General features: G+C 30.6%; 1 protein-coding gene across 3 annotated transcripts in view; it reads left to right on the plus strand.

Moving 5' to 3' along the window:
- The window catches only part of LOC127277003 (glutamate receptor ionotropic, kainate 2-like), a 590,803-nt gene that overhangs the window by 383,034 nt on the left and 188,675 nt on the right, over positions 1–19,094 (plus strand). The gene's annotated exons all lie outside the window — the stretch shown is intronic.

A 19,094-nucleotide genomic window follows, 5' to 3' on the forward strand; every position in this document is an offset into this window, starting at 1 on the left:
AATAAAGTTATCGTAATTCTGATGTTATTAAATGAAAGTTGACATAATTCCGCATCCAACGAGCCCTATATAAAGTACTTTGGATCAGTGGATTGTTTATAAACAATTTGCTAACATTACAATTGTTTATAAAAAATCCTTTAATCCAAAATAGTTCATATAGGGCTCGTTGGATGCGGAATTATGTCAACTTTCATTTAGTAACATCAGAATTACGATAACTTTATTTGTTTATGAAATATATCATTTTTTATTAACATTAATTTATTAATTAATTAATATTTTAAAAATAACAAGAAAGGACATCTCAATATTTTTTGTAGTGAAAATACACATTTTTAACTATAAAAAAAAAAGTAAAAAAGACCGAACTTAAAAAAAAGTCAACAATATATTTGATTTTCAAAAAATGTTTGCACCATTCGAAAGAGCAGGAATAAACTTTCGAAAACATGGGGCCGTGCATAAATTACGTTACCAATTTTTCGACCTTTTTGAACCCCCTCACCCCCCCTTCGTTACGAACCGTGACTTTTGTCACCCCCCTCCCCCTAATAATGTAACGTTACAACTAAAATCTGAAATAAAATAGAATTTAAATTTTATTTGTTTAGAAAACTATTTTTTCTACGTAAGGAGCTATTGAATTAAAACTTAAGTGAAAATGTTTTCTTTTAACTTTGTTAAAAATAAATTGTTAAATTTAGCATTTTTATATCCTCTAATATTGTGGTAAGTAAATATTTAAGTTTCTATAGATGGTTTATATTATTTATTTAATTATATATTTATAATATATTTGTAATAATATATTTATATTATTTAAAAGAAACGTAAACTTTTTAAAGTTTTTTTTATAAAATATATAAAAAAAATATTTCAATGCCAACACGTATTAAAGGAAATTAGTTATTTGTTTGAAGATGTATCTTCAACAAATGGAATACTCTCTGTAATCCATGAAGCGATATTATTAATCACCGGCATCGAATCTTCCGAAGCTAATTTTTCATGGAATTCTGAAGGGTTTGAACTTTCGACTAACTCCACGTCAACCCATTCAACAGTGTCATCGGAAGTTACGCATAACAGTTCTCCAGGTCTCTGACTTAACACTTGTATAGGTAGGATTCTTGATGCACCTATATCGTCAATGGCATGGACATTTTTCCTAAAATTTAAGGCCAATTTAGGTCAAGTACAAATATATAAAATAATTATATTTTACTTTTATAAATTAAAAATATGTACTTAAATATGTAAATATTGAAAAATATTAGTTAAAAATAAAACATACATGTGAGCGGTTATTGATGCAACTGAAGCAAAATAAATTCCACAGACTTGACATACTCTTTTTTTCAACTCCTTTCGTTGCGAAGGACAGTATAAATCGTATGGGTTTCCCTTTACTTTCGAATACTCAGGACGTAGAGTCAAAGCCTGTCTCAATAAAAATGACGGAAATTCGGAGATATTTTCATCACAAGACGGAATACCAAATGGTTTTTATGATAAAGGGAAAGGTCCAGGCAGAAATCTTTCAGGTAGAACTTGCTTCAAGTTGCTTCTAAATGCAGAGCAACAATTTCGATTATCACATTTGGCTATCTAAAGAAATATAAAAATTATTATTTGAATTATAATAAATTAAATCTAAATTAAAATCAAGTTAAAATTAAATTATTTACATTTTTCTTTAAGAAATTTGAACTGTTTTTAAATTCAAAATTATTATCTTTTTAATTTTACCTGCAGAAGATATTGGCTTTCGCGAACATGATTCATATACCATATTTGATCATCACAATTTGGTGTGTCAGGAACTTCTTCGTCGAATGATATAAACTCTGCAACAACATTGTATCCGTCTATATTTAACTCGGACCAAATTTCAGCTAGAGCTTCTCCTGCATACTGGAAATTTTGAAGTTCCAAATCATCGTCGATAGTTTTACCTGCAGAGTCGAGATGAGTTCCGTAGTGATCGTGTGGAAGAATTACACCTGAGAGAGCCCTGCTTAGAGGGGCCATTCGCCTTTCTGCACTGTTAAAAGCAGATCTCCCAGGAGCATTTGTAAAAATGAAGATAGCATCCAGTTCAAATTTTTTAAAATTATCGATACCATGCTGAATCACTTTTTGATATCGGGGATTCTCATCCGGCCCTCCATCGACTGACATCATGAAGATGGGTTTAATTTTTTCATCGTCACCCTTGGCCAATGGTTGAAAATCTTCTAATCCCATTAATTTTTCAAGATCATTCGCATGAGTAGCAGCTGTCGAGCTGCTGTGTTTTCCGCTGCGTATGGCAATGTATGTTGGTCCCGAGTGTGTAACCGCTTCTTTTTTTCCATGCAATTTTCGTTTATTGAGATACCGGCATACACTGATGGTGTCATTTTATGACGATTGGCTACCACCCAGTCATGATCAGGAAGGTGCACTTTATACTCTACGTGCATGAGGATTGGAGCTTGAGCTTTGGCAGCAGTTATTCCAAGAGGAACTTTAGCTTTATCGTCTTGTGAAAGAAAAAAAACCTAAATTATAAATATAAAAGTTATTAGGTTTGTGCATAGTTTATTAAAAACATTCCTGTTAATAATTATTAAATTTTTTGAATATTATTTGACGTACCTGCTTTGGTCCAAGAATTGAAGCAATTTCCTCAAGTGCATTAATGGTGGCCTTACAAAAAAATTGATCAGGATGATCTCGATGGTGATCAGATTGAGCTCTGCATAACTTAACTGGAACAGTACTCACGTGCCGCTTTCCCTCTATAGACAGCGAATTTCGCGGAATAATTCTCAGGTATAATGCTGTTCTAGATAAATAATATCCAATTGCTTCTAATTCTTTATGTAAGCAGTTCAACGTTTTGCAGGACCAAATAGCTTCAGATCTGCGTTTGTTGTCAGCTGATCCAGAGTGCATTACTATATCGCAAATTGCTTGGAGCAAACCATCTTGGTCAACTTCAAGACGTGGACGTCCCACTTTATCCCAAACTTTTAAAGAAGTATCATCCCCTGTAAGACCTCGTTGTAAATTGTAAGTCTTTTCTCTTTGTTTTTTTCTATATCCTTTTTGCCTTTCTGCTCGTAATTTTGATGCATGTAATTGTTTTTTGGATTTGTCAAGGGTTTTTCTCATTACAATTATATCTTTATCGACATTATCAGTAGTGAGTCCAGCATCTCTTTTCGCTACGAGACAATTTAATTCACTCTCCGTAACTTTGATTAATGTCTCCAGCGCATCTTGTCGTGGCTTTGGATATGAAGAAGATGAAGCAGTAACTGTTTTACTGACTTTCTGAATTTCATTATTGCCTAAATTGTAAAAAATAAGTAGTATGTAAAATTATATTGAATAACTTTATTTATATCCATCACTTTTTGAGAAAAAAATAACAATAAACATGATAGTACTTCTAGATGAAAAACATGTAACCAGCATTTAAAAAATCGACACGCTGTTTTCCCAAAGTTAATTAATGCCTCAATATATTATAAATTATTATCAATTAAACCCTTAGTTGCCTAGTAAAAGCAAAGTTAAAGGCCACAACTTCTTTGATCATATTCATTAAGCATATTCATTGATTTGAAAATTCATAAATTACCATAATTATAAGCATGCACTAAAATTATTATACCATCTCTTTCTTCATTAATATCATTTTCAGAAACGTTGTCACTTCGCACCCCTTTTTCTACGACCTCATTTGCAGATGCAGTTACAGTAGTGTCACTCGAAACAGTTTTACCAGCCTTTTTAAAATGAGAGAATTACAGAAATCAGACGAAAAGAAATAAATAGATACAAAATAAATTAGTCAATCAATTAACGTGGAAATTTTCTTAAAATTCAATTTTTCACTTCTACGAGTTGTTTCCAAGTGTAGACTCTTTATTTTTTGTTCGGTATATTTTTTTAAATCTGAAGCATCCTTATGTTTTGACTTTAAATATTTCCAAGTTTCATTGCAGTTAAATTGGATCACTTTCTTTGAGGATTCCGAATTGTAACGCTTTTGAAACGCAGCGTACAACTGTTCATATAATCCGGACATTTTTCGATCATTTGAAAAAAACAAGTAAATATTTTAAGTAATCCAGTAAATATTTTAGGTTAAATTTATTTCAAACACGTTGGAAACTTATATCACCGGTTCTTCAAAACAAACAATATATCAACCACGGAAATAAAACTGGGAAAGGAAAACATAGTTATAAAAACATGTGGGTATTACTCTGTAGAGCCCTCTATGAAACAAATGTGTAAACATTTTAAACATCTAAAACATAAATACTTATGTATAAAATAATTTTTTTGACAGTCAAGTCCATTTCACTTGTAACGTTACGTTCTCGGAACCCCCACCCCCCCCTCGCGTTACAAACCGTAGTTATGAACCTGACCCCCTCCCCCCCAAAAGTGGTAACGTAATTTATGTACGGCCCCTTTCAAACCATTTTTGGTTTTTGTCTTCATCAGCTCGGGGACCGGAGATACAGTTTGTAAACTGAAAAAGTGGTGATCTCGCCCCACTCTACTCTATTGATGAAAAAATTAATTTTTTAATTAAAAATATTGTTAAAAAAATTAATTTTTTTATCAAATATGTTATTGAAAAAATATTGTTAAAAAATTAATTATTTTTTTAAAAATATTTGTAAAAAAATTAATTATTTAATAAAAAATATTGATTAAAACATTAATTTTTTTATTAAAAATATTGTTGAAAAAATTAATATTTTATTTAAACCAATATTTTTAATTAAAATATTAATCTTTGTGATAAAATAATACATTTTTTACCAATACTTCCATTCAACAAATAAGAGATTTGCTTCTGATAAAGAAATTCGTAAAAATTTAAAGACAGGAAAAAGAGTGCTGCCACTTACTTTCTAAAAAGCGCAGCTATATATTAACTTGTTATTTAATGTTTTTATTTATCAGAATTTTTCCACAAATATTCTATAGATACACTAATTTACCTTTATTTTTCACTTTTATATTATTTTTTTAAACGATTTGTTGATCAATTTTCACTCTAAGCGTAGTTGAGGGAAATCGCTCAAAATACGCTAGAAGCAATCCGCCATGGTCCATACAATTAAATAAAAAAATGCGATAAGAATGTTTAAATATTGATAATTAACAATTTTTGCTTTTTTTTACCATTTTTGAACATTCTTTATTATTTTTCAATATTTAAAGATTCTTGTCCCATTTTTTTAACTATATACTTTTGTAAAAAAAATCTCAGTTTTCGAATAAAAAAAATCGTACCCATATATCGTATGCCCCTTATAGGGGACGAAAAAATTAAAAATTGATAGGACTTCTCTTTAACTGATATTTAGATGACTAAATTAAAAATTATCTTCATTAACTGTAACATATTCCAACTAGCACTGTCAAAAATAACTTCTTCTATTTCTTCTTAATTATGTTGTTGTCTTCGTATATAGCATGCCAATTCTCGATCCTTTTATTACTCGTTGATAATGTTCGATATCAGACACCTTTTTTGTCATTTTTTATTATTTCTGCTGCTTTATGGTAGAATCTACTTCAATTCACATTTTTGATAATTTTTCTTCTAATATTATCAAAATATGAGAAAAACATCAATCATATAAAGATCACAGATATTTAATTTAATAAAAATTATTCTTAAAATGTGTATAAACGTTTAATATAGCCATTGTCAAAGCCACCGTTACTGGTCTAACCGGCAAAAAAAGAAGAGAAGAAAAAGCAGAAGTTATTTTTAACAGTGCTAATTGGAATGTGTTACACTTAATTAAGATAACACAGTGTTACAAAAAATAAAAACATAAAATTACTTTGAATCGGACCTATCCTAACTTGTTCGTCTTGAAAAACTGAAAAGAATGGTATATATTAAATCACCCAAACACCCCCAAAATTTAATTTTAGAGCAAAAAAACCGTTTTTTTGTAGTTTTTGTATAAAATAGCTTGTAACTTTGTCATTTTTTGTCCAAATTCAATGATTTTTTTTTCATTTTAAAGCTGAAGAAAAGAGCTTTTTAAGTCTTAGAAGTGTTTTTTATTATAATTAAAAATAAGGTCGGAAAAATTGTAAATTTTTAAGTAATTTTTCAACTTAAACAATAATTTTCGGTCACAGTTTTATTTAGAATAGTTTTTTCTGTTTATGCTTTTAAAGAGTATTTAATTCTGCGTCGAATGAGATTTTTTTTGAACAGGATTGGTTAAAAATTAGCTGAGTTATTGCAGTTTTTGTTTACATAGTCACATTATTAGATTTAATGTAGGATTAAATTCTCTTCTTTCTTGCTTTTAATTCTTGCAGATGTATTTTTTATTTATTTTCAACGACTTTTTAGCTATGTGAACTTTACTTTTGCAGTTCAGTAAAAGTTTTTGTTAAAAAAAATATACAAAAATCATTTCCTATAAATTATTAAAGTTTACATTTATACATAAATTTGAATTGCTTAATTCAAGTTTTTTATAAAAAATTTTAAAATCAATCTTACAAATAAAAAGCAAAGACCAAAATTTTTTTGTAATGTGCCTGGAAATGCTTACCACGGGTAACAGTATGATCGTCAAATAAAAAATTTTGTCAAAATTAAAATTCTTTGAATTACTTTTAACAATTCAATATATTCAATTTTCTAAAAAGAATTATGTTTTAACATGATTTCAAAGATAAAATAAAAAGTTAATCAAAAATGGTAACAATCCTTAACTAAAAATGCTTAATTGTTCGGCTTTTTTTATACATTATATCAGGAGTATCTCTTTTTAGAGACCAGCAATAATCTGATAACATGTTAATTGTATTTTTTCCTTGAAAACGTTTTTCTATTCTATCCATTTCTTGATGAAATCTTTCCCCTTGTTCATCACTGAGCTGACCAAGATTCTCAGGAAAGAAATTTAAATGTAAATGTAAAAAGTGTATTTTAATTGACATATTACAACCTATTTCCGCATATGCAGACAAAAATTCTTGGACAACGTTAACATAATCGTCACTCTTATGGTTACCAAGGAAATTGCCACACAGTGAATTAAAACTATTCCACGCTCTTCTTTGTACATCATTTAATTTATCTGCAAACTCTTTGTCGCGCATAATTTTTCGAATTTGGGGTCCAACAAACACACCTATAAATCATCAGAAAATTTATTAAGCATATTGTTATCTTTACTAAGTTAGTATTATATTAACGAAAACAATAAATTTATTCGAAATCATTATTAATGTCATTTGACTTGGCAAAATTAAGGCTTGAAACAAAGATTTTTTAAAGCAAAATGTGCAGTACCTGCTTTGACTTTAGCATAACTTAGTTTAGGAAATGCTTTTTGAAGATACTGAAATGCTTCGCTATCTGGTCTTAAAGCTTTGACAAACTGCTTCATATAACCAAGTTTTAAATGCAAGGGTGGAAACAGAATATTTTCTTGTCGCACTAGAGGAATGTTTAAAACATTTTTTTTCCAAGGTAGAACAGAGTACGTGGTGGCCACTCGCTTCGTTCATACTTATTTGGTGCTCGACTATCCCATTCACAGAGATAGCAAGGATATTTTGTATAACCTCCCTGCATTCCAAACAAAAGTGTTAACACTTTTAAATCACTGACTATTTGCGATTTATGGGTATGATAATTGATGCAAAGAAGTATTTTGTCCATAGTAGCATATGTTTCATTCAAATCAGTTGCATATGCTAAAGGAACCGATGAAAATTTATTTTCATTGTGCAATAGTACAGCCTTCAAACCTATAAAAAAGGAATATATATAAAATAAAAGAACAATTTATTTGCACCTTATTTATGGGAAAAATTCTTACTTTTACACGATCCATCAATGTAAAGTCGCCAATCCTCAGGTACGTAATTATGATTTAAAATTGAAAACAGTCCTGGTATGTTCGAACAATAAACTAGAGTGCTACAGTCAGTATCAGTTTTAAAAGTTACTTTGAACAAAGTTCTGTCATCATTTCTGCAGGAAGTAACTTTGAAATCACTTTGAACTAAATTCCATTGTTTTAATCTAGAACCCAAAACTTCAGATTGTCTTCGGGATAATCCTAAATCGCGTAGTAGATCTTTAAAATTCAAATTTGAAATATAATGTGGTTCCTTTGCACACGAAGAGGATGGAAAATAATCTGGGTCCTTAGAAATATTTAGATCATTTAATTTTTGATTAAGATCATGTGGCAATTCTTCCGCTTTTTCTTTTTCAAGGAGTACTGGTTTTGTAACAGTCAAAACATCTGCGTATTTTATCAATTTACGCGTTTTATAATGATGTCCCACAATAATTGTTTGGCAAAAATAACAATCATCCGATTTATGATAACATTGATAATGCCAGATCATCGGAGCAGAAAAGGGTAATACAGCTAATTTTTCGTCATTTTTGGATTTTCCTATTTTAAGTTTTGTTAAACAAAGTAAGCAGATGTACTCTGGCTCATACCAGAAGCTCTCGGTATACGAAAGGTTAAAAGATTTATTATATTCTTCAACAGCAACATTATTATTTGTGAATTTATACCGATGGCGAGTGTCCACAAACAATCCACATATGTGGCAAAAAGAATTACGTTTATCGCACCAAACGAAGCACAATTTGACACAAACGATACATGCATTTGTTTTAATATTATAAAGTCAATAAACAACTTTTAAAAACTCTAAATAAAACGACTCTTTGTCATTTTAAAAAATATAATCACAATTTTCACGAAAATGATATTTTCACAAAACTGTGAATAAATTAATCTTTGATGATTAAAATTAGAATTTTAAGAATTTTTCAGGATGAGTTTTATTGATAACAGTTAATATTTAAATAAAAAAATTAATTCACTGCATGGCTAAAATATAAAAAAAAGTTGACGAAAATGAATGAAAAATACACCTGCAAGAATTAAAAGCAAAAAAAGAAGAGAATTTAATCCTACATTAAATCTAATAATGTGACTATGTAAACAAAAACTGCAATAACTCAGCTAATTTTTAACCAATCCTGTTAAAAAAAATCTCATTCGACGCAGAATTATTTTTTTTTTCAATTTTGAATGAATAGATCAACATTAAAGCAATATTGAATCAATAGATCAACAATTAATCAATATTAAGTCAATAGATCAACAATTAATCTATATTGAATCAATAAATCAACATTAAATCAATGTTGAATAAATATTTAATCAATTTTGAGTCAATAGATCAATATTGAATCATTAAATCAATACTGAATCAATAGAACATTATTCGTTTATTAAGACCCAACGGTCCATTCAAAATGGAAATATACAAAAAAAAGAAAGAGAACAAGAAAAAAAAATATTACAGTTCATACTTAAACATAAAAAAAAACATTTAATAAAACACAGAATCACTCAATCCATTCTAGTATTATAAATCTCGACCATCTTCGTGAACATTGAAACAAACCTCTTTATAATTGAAGTCTTAGAGGTAGAAAGAATACCCTTCCAGAATGACTCGCGGCAATCACAAGATAAAATTTCAGGGAAAAACGATATGCGTATGTCCTCAAAACGTGTACAGTCCGTCAAAAAATGGTGCAAGTCACAACCGTTAAAGTTACAAAAGAGACAGTTATCGCGTGGCTTTAGATAGAGGAACAATTTGTTAGCCCGAATGTTTAAGTTGAAAAATTACTTAAAAATTTACAATTTTTGAAAATTTTTCCAATTTTTCCGACCTTATTTTTAATTATAATAAAAAACACTTCTTAGACTTAAAAAGCTCTTTTCTTCAGCTTTAAAATGAAAAAAAAAATCATTGAATTTGGGTAGGTCCGATTCAAAGTAATTTTCACTGTCACACAGTGTAATTTGTAATTTGGTTATCTAAACATCAGTAAGATAATTACAATTCCGCAACAGGTCAGTCTTTACTTTTGAATTTTATTCAAATTTTACCGTCCCAAGATCATATATATTATATAAACATTAATGAAATTATAGATATTTGTCACAATTAAATAAAAAAAACTAATCGATATGATTAACAATTTCGAAGCAATCACAATTTTAGGCATAGAGGTATAAGAATAGAGTGCGCAAGTGGACAGAAAGTGAATAAACTCAGTAGAAGGAGAAAGATAGTTTCCTCCCGGTACCTCTTTTTTTCTTGTTTAGTAACGCCAAAATCTGCGGGAAATGACTTTCCGATTTTTAATAACGGAAATTTTGTTTTTTTTGCAGGCTTGTGTAATTAGTTAATTTCGATTAATCATTAATTGATCTTTTCTTCTCTATAGGGTTTTCCACCGTTTTAAACGGTAAATTCAATTGTTTTTATTTAAACTTCCCGCTTTCTTCTTAAGAATTAAACTAAGGTTGAATCCGCGAATCAAAGAACGAAACTAACGCTTGCGCGTTAAATATGCATTTCAGCTCGTAACAAAATTGGGGGCTCGTCCGTTCCTTAGTGCGAGAATTACAAATTTCTTGGACTTTTAAAAAAAAGTGATGAAAGTGTGAACATTAAACATTTTTTATCTTTATTAATAAGGAATACAAACAGCTTTTAAGTGTATTAAAATAAGATTCTTAAACTATATTTACGATGAAATTATCAATTATAAAAATAAGTGATAATTTAATTATTTTAAGTAAATAAATCGTAAAAAATACTCTTGTGTTCTTAAGTGATAAATCCCTGTCATGATGAATTCAACTGATGGTTTTTTAATCCTGATTATTCAATCGCTGGCAGATCACCTTCATGTTCCTGATTGCTGTTCTCCCTACTAGGTCTGCAAATTAGTGTAGTGCTGTGCGGTAGTTATTTTTCTAAGAGGATAAAATTGTGGGCAAGTTCGCATTTTAGTGCATCGATTTTTTTCTGTGCTTTAATCTAAAAACATATAATCTTCGTAAATTTTTTCCATCCTTGAATTAAACAAATTTTATTATTCTTCCGGAGTTTGATTGTAAATGTTTAATAGTTTTCCTTTTTCTTTCTCTCTTCAAATATACGGATCACGATTGTTTTATATATTGATTAATAATTAATACTTGTATCCTTCATTAGAAATTAAATAATTACAGGATGGATAACTTTAGAGAAACGGGCCCTGTCAATCATACTGAAAATAATTAGTTGCAAGATGTAACGTCCCGAGTATCGGAAAATGACGTAATCGCGATAATAGAAATAGTCTCACGGCATATAAAAGCCAGCGAACCGCGAACTTTTTAAAATTCATCAAAAAGAATGTTTAATCCTTCAATAATCGAAATTAGCAAAACCTCTTCATTAAAATCAAACAGAGCATTTTCTTTAAAACATTCAATTGACCTTGTACCTGAATTTGACGGTGAGAACATCGACTAACTACTCAACGAATTACAAGAACCGTAATCGTTTTCATACGATTTTTCCACAATCTTTTTAAAACTAGCGACTCTAACCCAGGAGTTCAAAGAAGTTCAAACAAATCATAGTCATTAATTATTTATCACGATAAAAACCGATCTACTCCTCATAGGATTACTAACCACTTTATTATTTTTGTGTGTTGAAATGTATTGTCTACACAAAAATGTATTTTTAGAGGACAAAATACGTATTTTATAGGGAAGACATTATTGAAAAACTAGACTTTTGCGAAATATGTTGAATAACCTAAAAATTTTTTTTAAAAATTAAGATAATTTGAGTTTCCCTTCACCGATTATTTTCGTTTACGTCTTAAAATCATTGTTAGATATCACTGAATCGATATCAATAAAAACTGCGAGGTGACAGAACTTTTGGGTTAAAGTTAGTTTAGACCCATTATCCCAAGGGTTTTCAACTCATTTTTCAAATTTTTATTAATGGAAAGACGTTTTTTTGTGTGTTTTGAGCATGAGAATACGATTCAAAAAAACATCTTTTTCTACATCTTCTTCTGATAACCACTCGGCATCTTCGGATTCTTGATTTCTCAAAATGAACAAAAGTTCATTCGCCATCTTCGTGAAATCTTTTATTATTTTTTCGAAAAATTTTCCCATATCAATTCCCACGTCGAACCCCATATCATTTGCCATGTGAAATCCTTTATCGTATTCTATTTCCTCTGTGGAAATGCTTTTATATGTAAATATATTTATATGTGTCCCATATGCTTTCCCATGTGGGGATTTTCGATAGGGTGAAAGAGGATTTGACATTGAAAAATTTGTCAAAAAAATGATAAAGGATTTCACATGGGAAATGATATGGGAAATGACATGGGAAAATTTTTCAAAAAAATTTTAAAGGTTTTTACTTGGGAAATAACATAAGGTTTGACATGGGAAAATTTTTCAAAAAAATTATAAAGGATCTCAATTAGTATTTAACATGGTATTTAACATGATATTTGACATAGGAAATGACATGGGAAATGAGGAACCTCGTTTTGATATTTTCCTATGACAATTTCCCATGGGGATTTATATGGAAAACCATATGGTTTCCCATATGGGGAATGGGGTTTTACATAGGATCCTATGTGGGGATTTTCAATAGGGTCAAAAACCACCCTTTATCATTATCAATGATTAAATCATTGGCAGTTTGTTTTACTGTAATTAGAGAAGGCAAGAAACAATTGGGTAAGATTTCTCGAATTGCACTTCGTTGTGGAGAACAACATTTACGGTCATTACATTTAACTTTTTGTAGTAAATATGGACTTTCTCTCACGTGAACTGAATACCAATCTGTATCTGGAAAAGGAGGAAGATTAGGCTCTTTCGAACAATTGTAAGGAAGAGCCGGTAGTGGCTAGACACGTTTTGTTTTTTATTATAACACTCACATTTTCAAGAACATCAAGTCTGTATATATGTATATCCATGGACAGGTGTGACTCTATACTGCAAATTTAACTTATACAGTTACAGCAAGGATATTGGAAAAAAAAGTTATTGCCGATTTACGATAATATCTAGCGACTACCGACATAAAAAATCGTCCGTAGTGGCGAGACATTATCTTAAAATCAGAGTCTTCATCGTTCAAACGTAACAAAAAAAAGGAATCAAAGAGAAAGAGTATAATAATTGATTCCTTTAAATCATCATATTGTTTCATTCAATCATAAAAATACAGGCAAATGTTTTTCTGATTGTGAGCCGCTAATCCATGTCACAGTTATTAAAAACAAATAAGCTTTTCTTCCTGTTCATCTTTTTTAATTTAAACTACAAAAAAGTCACTGCCGACAACAAGTGTCTCGCCAATGCGGAAACAGCATTTTTCGGTAATGACGATGTACAAGCCTATCCATCGAACAATTATTCATAGTGCTCTGTAAATTTTGAAGGAAACTTAAATACTAAAGACTCAAAACATTTAACCCTTCAGAAAATTCCGGAAATTTTGATATATTATCACTTATACCGATGGGAAATAAAACTTTTAAAATATCTTCAAACTGTTATTAGTAGTATAGCGATATTTCGTACATCAAAAACGTATGTATCATATTGAAAAGTTAAAGCACAATAAAACTTGACTTTCAGACCAGAAGTGCCAGCACATTCAGTTCAGCTGTCTGAAATATCCTAATGTCTCGCCACTGCGGACAACGCCCTACATGGCGTGCACTGGAAATCCATCAATTAGAATATTGCTCCACAAACATGCCAGAGTTTCTCCAGCATATTTAAAGTTCTCTTTTTCTAACTCTTCATCAATGGTTTTTCCTTTACAGTCTAAATGAGAACCAAAATGTTCATACTGTATAAATAGACCCGCCAATATTTTGCTAAGAGGATCCATACATCGCTCAGTCCTGTTATAGGCGCTTTTTCATGTATTTCAGGTCCCTTCACTTGTTTTTGCTATTTTTTGAAAATTTTTTAATTCCAAAAAAGTTTCAAAGTCTTCCGAATGTGTATTTGCTGTGGAACTGCTATGCTTTCCACTACGAATTGATAGAAACGTTGGTCCTGAATAAGAATCTGGATTACCTTCACCACCAGGAGTGATTCTAATTCCAGCATATACTAAAAGTATGAGCTTATGACGTTCGGCCACTACCCAATCGTGACCAGGCAGGCTTACACGATATTACATGTGTACAAAATTGGCGCTTGTTTGTTGGCAGCAGTGATGCCCAAAGGTATGCGAGCTTTATCATCTTGCGAGATAAAAAACACTTGATGAGGACCCAAAAAAAGCTACGCTTTCCAAATATCGAATTGACGCTGTTGCCAAATGTCCATCTTCGTGACTATGGTGATTGTTTGTTTGTGCTCGTACAAGTTTTACAGGTGCTGTTTTTAAATGTCTACAGCACTCCCAAGAATAGCTAAGTCTAATATAGTTTTAATAAGTTCGGGTTGATCCTCATCTATTGAAGGTTGTCCAACAGATTCTTAGAACTTTAATTTTTCTCTTATTTCAGGATTAAGTATACAAATTTCTTGTAATTTTGCCTTCTTTAAATCACGAAATTTTTTTTGATACTTGTCAGCATTTATTTCTTTTTGTTTTAACGTTTGTTTTTCAGATTCTAATTGGTTTTGTAGTTTTTTCATATTTTTTTCATTCCAGAATTATTAACAATGCTGCGACTAGCCACTGCATAAGCTTTAAATAGCAATTCCCTAACTTGAATTTTTGTTTTGACTTATCTTGAGATGGCGTAGGATATTTTCTTTCCATTATATTTGTCTCATTTTCATTTTCTTCTTCGATTATCGATGATGCCGGTGATTGATTGACACTTAAATTATACTATTATAATTCATTGAACAAACTTACATATTTTTCAAATATATTCTAGACTGAATATGAAGGGAGATACCAAAAACCTCTCAATTAATAACAATGAAGTGCGTCTATTATGCAATATAACGAACACAGTCAGTAATCGAGTAAAAGTAAACCTATCACTCGCTTTTCACATAGATTCTACATTGAAAGAGACGTTCTCAAAGCCTCTGATTTCGTGACCTATAAAATACAAACAACTGATGACATAACTATTTTTCAAAAACAGTACCGACCAACTGAAACATTAAGCAAAGAAATTTTCAGATAAATGAAAGATTTATTAGATAAAAAAGTTATTGCGGACTAAGATTTCCCTTCTAATTCTCCCGTTTGGATAGTACCAAAGAAACCCGGTCCCGATGGAAAAAGAAGATGGCGTATGGTCATTGACTACCGCCGTTTAAATGATTAAACAATAAAGGATTCTTATCCACTACCCCACATTTCCACAATTCTTGATCAATTGGGGGGGGGCAAAATATTATTCAATTCTTGACTATGCAATGGGTTTCCATCAAATCGAAATGGATCCTGATTCTAAAGCAAAAACTGCTTTTAACTCCTTTTGGGCATTATCATTTTAAAAGGATCCCCTTTAGACTTAACAATGCCCCATCCACATTCCAAAGATTAATTGCCCGAGTTTTGTCAGGACTGCAGAAAGTGTAGCTCTTCGTGTATATGGATAACATCGTCATCTATGCACAATCCCTAGAAGAACACACATATAACCTTATAAATTTTTTAGAACGCCTTGACAAGGCTAAACTTACATTACAACCACAAAAATGTCTCTTGGAGAAAAGAGGTTACTTATCTTGGTCATTTTATATCACAAAACAGCGTTCAACCAGATTCTAAAAAGGTGGAAGACGTGAAAAAATTTCCTCGACCTCGTTCTCCGAAAAATATAAAAAATATTTTAGGTCTTGCTGGCTACTATCGTAGGTTCATCCCCGGCTTCTCCGCAATCGCCAAACCGACTGAAGCTCAGGACAAAGCAATTAACAAGCTTAAAGATATTCTATCTACAAAACCTTTGTTTCAATATCCTGACTTTAGTAAAGTCTTTATTGTATCTACTGACACACCTCAGTATGGAATCGGAGGTGTTTTCAATCAACATTTCGACGGGAAAATTCTCCCCATAGCCTACGCTTCGAGGACACTCATTGAAGCCGAACTTAATTACTTTACTATTTATAAAGAATTGCTCGCAATATTATTTTCAGTAGAAACTTTTAGACCCTACCTGTTTCGGAGAAGTTTTAAACTCGAAACAGATCATCAACCACTTGTGTGGTTATTTTACATGAAAAGCCCAAATTTAAGATTAATTCGATGGCGACATCGCCTAAGCGAATATGATCCTAAACCATCACACAAGGTGCAGCAGACACCTGTGTATCCAATAAAATCCTTAGATGAAATAGAAAATGACATACAAATAGAAGCTGTTTTTCTCAACATTTACTGCGATAATCGCTTTAATGACTTTCTCGATGATGAGGAACAGAATTTAACATGTAATAATGGCAAAGAAAGGCATTCAAATGACACACTTAACACCGCATATCAGACTTTATTATTAGGTCTGACAAAATTACACCTTTGGCTCAAAACAAGAAAATAAACTCTTGTCATGCCATAAACATAGTGCCAGGGGTGCCTATATTAGGCCCACATGTGATATTCATCACTCGGGCAATAAAGAGGCAGTACATTACGCTGCGAGCAAAAACGATCGTGATAAAGGGTGTAAATCAATTAGTAATTTGGGCGGTAGGAATCCTTTTGAAGTCGAAAGTTGTGTTCGTCAAACATTAAATTACTCTTGTAATGAAGAATCGAGTGATCTTAAATTGGATGGAAAATCTAAAACAAAATCAAATATTTCAAATGCAGATAATCACAAAATGTTACTTTTTGCAGCTAATTACAAAATGTTAGCTTTTCGCTGCCTTGAACTCCAATAATAACTACTGCCTGTGAAGAAATTGTAAATAGTTTTTTTAACTGTAAATAGTTTTATTTAAATGTAAATAATTTTATTAATTGTGAAGAATTTTATTTAATTGTAAATCATTTTATTTAACTATAAATAATTTTATTTAACTGTAAATAATTTTATTTAATTGTATATAGTTTTATTTATTTGTAAATGGTTTTATTTAATTGTAAATAATTGTATTTTTTACCTTTATTGCTAAGTATTGTTGATCTGGATATTCTTTTAAAAATTTTTTAATTTCATTTGGCGATAAAACTTTCGCCTTTTTGCTTTTGTAACCTTTTGACAAGACTTTGAGAAGGTAACTTAAATTTGTATAACTTCCTATATCAATATTATGATAATGTCGAACAGTTTTTTTCTGGATTGAATATATCGATCACAAAGTCGTAGGTGATTTATTATTTGATTGATCTTCGAAATAAGCCAAGAATGTTTCTTCTTTCATCGATGTTATTTTTTTTATCCAGGTTAAAAAATGCTTATAAGAATTTATATATTTTTTTCTTGAAGTTTCCGGAATTAATTTGTATTTGGCAGAATTTACTAAATCATCAATGAGAGAAAAATCCTCCTTATTGTTATTACTCATTGTTATCTCTTATCATTTCATCGCGCATGTTTACGATTTGCGTTTTTTGTATAATGTCGAGAAATATTGAGGTTACCTTGTTTCTGCGACGCGTCAACACACGGAGAATGAGGCATGCGCAGACGTATTTCATTTGCTAGTGTCATAGTAACAAACATTTATGTTAGGTTGGTAATCGTGATTTAAGAGCACGGAAGGTGGGGTAAACTATGCGAGAAAGTTCCATTTCCCCTCTTTTCTCGCTCTAGTGCGTCAAAAACGTCACTTTAGTCAAGTTTTTGACGCAAGGTGTTATAGAAAAATATATATACGCATTGCAAAATTTCATTAATGCCATTAATAATTACTGATGTAAAGTTATTCTATTAGCGTTAGACACCTTTTGGTGACAATTTAAACATTTTCGAACCATTTTGGTTTGAAAAACATTTCTAAATAATAATATAAATAGAAAAACAAAAAATGTAAATAATTACTTCTTAACTACATAACCAATTTTACTTTTGATCATCAGTTTGAACTACGCAGGCGATATTAGACGGAAGAAGAACACTCCCGTCTCTTTCTACTAATTGTAAGCTGACGCGACCTCCTATTTGAATTGAATGGACCAGCGTGCTCTATTCTTATACCTATATGATTTTAGCAGATGAGTTAGCGGATATTTCTAAAAATTTAACAAATTTCAATTTGCATTCGATACGTAAATGCAAAAAAAGGTAAAACGTTGCAATGTGATAACTGCAAGTGCTGAAGATTATTATCGGATTTCCATTTACATACCATACCTCGATCTGTTCATTACTCATCTCGAAGATCGTTTCCTCAAAAGTCTTTTTCCGTTTAAAACTGCAACTTCAGATGAGGATGCCTGCAAGGATTTGATTGAAAAATAAAATAATATTTTACATGATGATTTTCCGGAAATATGGATCAGTGAAGTTCAACTGTGACGAAGAAGAATTGCGGATAAAAATAATAATAGTTTTCTCGCAGCTCTTGATATCTGCAATGTATATGCTTTTTTAAATGTTAAACAAATTCTACTTGCCATGGCCGTACTACCAGTTACGAAAGCAACGAATAAACCCCCACAGCATTAAAACTTTCCTGAAAATTCTGTAAATATTTACTTGCAATATTTGGAATATTTAATTGCAAAGTATAGTGAAAAGTGTATAAAGATTTAAATGTCTCGATTAAATAAATGTTCAGTGTGAAACTTTCCTGATCATTTCTTCGAGAACCTAAATCAGAAAGATTAATATTCATTTTGTGAACAACATACTCACCTACTAACTTTATATTACCTACATTGATAGAAACAGGTAGGTGGATCTTCTCACAAAAATATGTCAAAGTGTATAAGGTTAATTCACAATGATGGACAGGCATCAAGTTTGACACCTTTTTAGTTAAAATAGCCATCAAGTATGGCTGTATCTATTCCAAACATTTTGTATGGTAAACATACTAATAATTCTTTCAGTATTGACCAGTTATTTCTATCAGTGTAATTCTTCAAGCTTTGAAGAATCTCTTTCTTTGTAAACTCCGATATTTTAAGTATCACAATTTTACATTTTTTTCAAAAAATTATTAAATTTGGTTATAAGTATTGTAGAATTTTATGTTCTCAAACAACATAAACAGAAA

The sequence above is a fragment of the Leptopilina boulardi genome, unplaced genomic scaffold (assembly GCF_019393585.1).
Source record: "Leptopilina boulardi isolate dan_hultmark-lab unplaced genomic scaffold, ZJU_Lbou_2.1 LbouV2_162, whole genome shotgun sequence".
NCBI lineage: Eukaryota > Metazoa > Arthropoda > Insecta > Hymenoptera > Figitidae > Leptopilina > Leptopilina boulardi.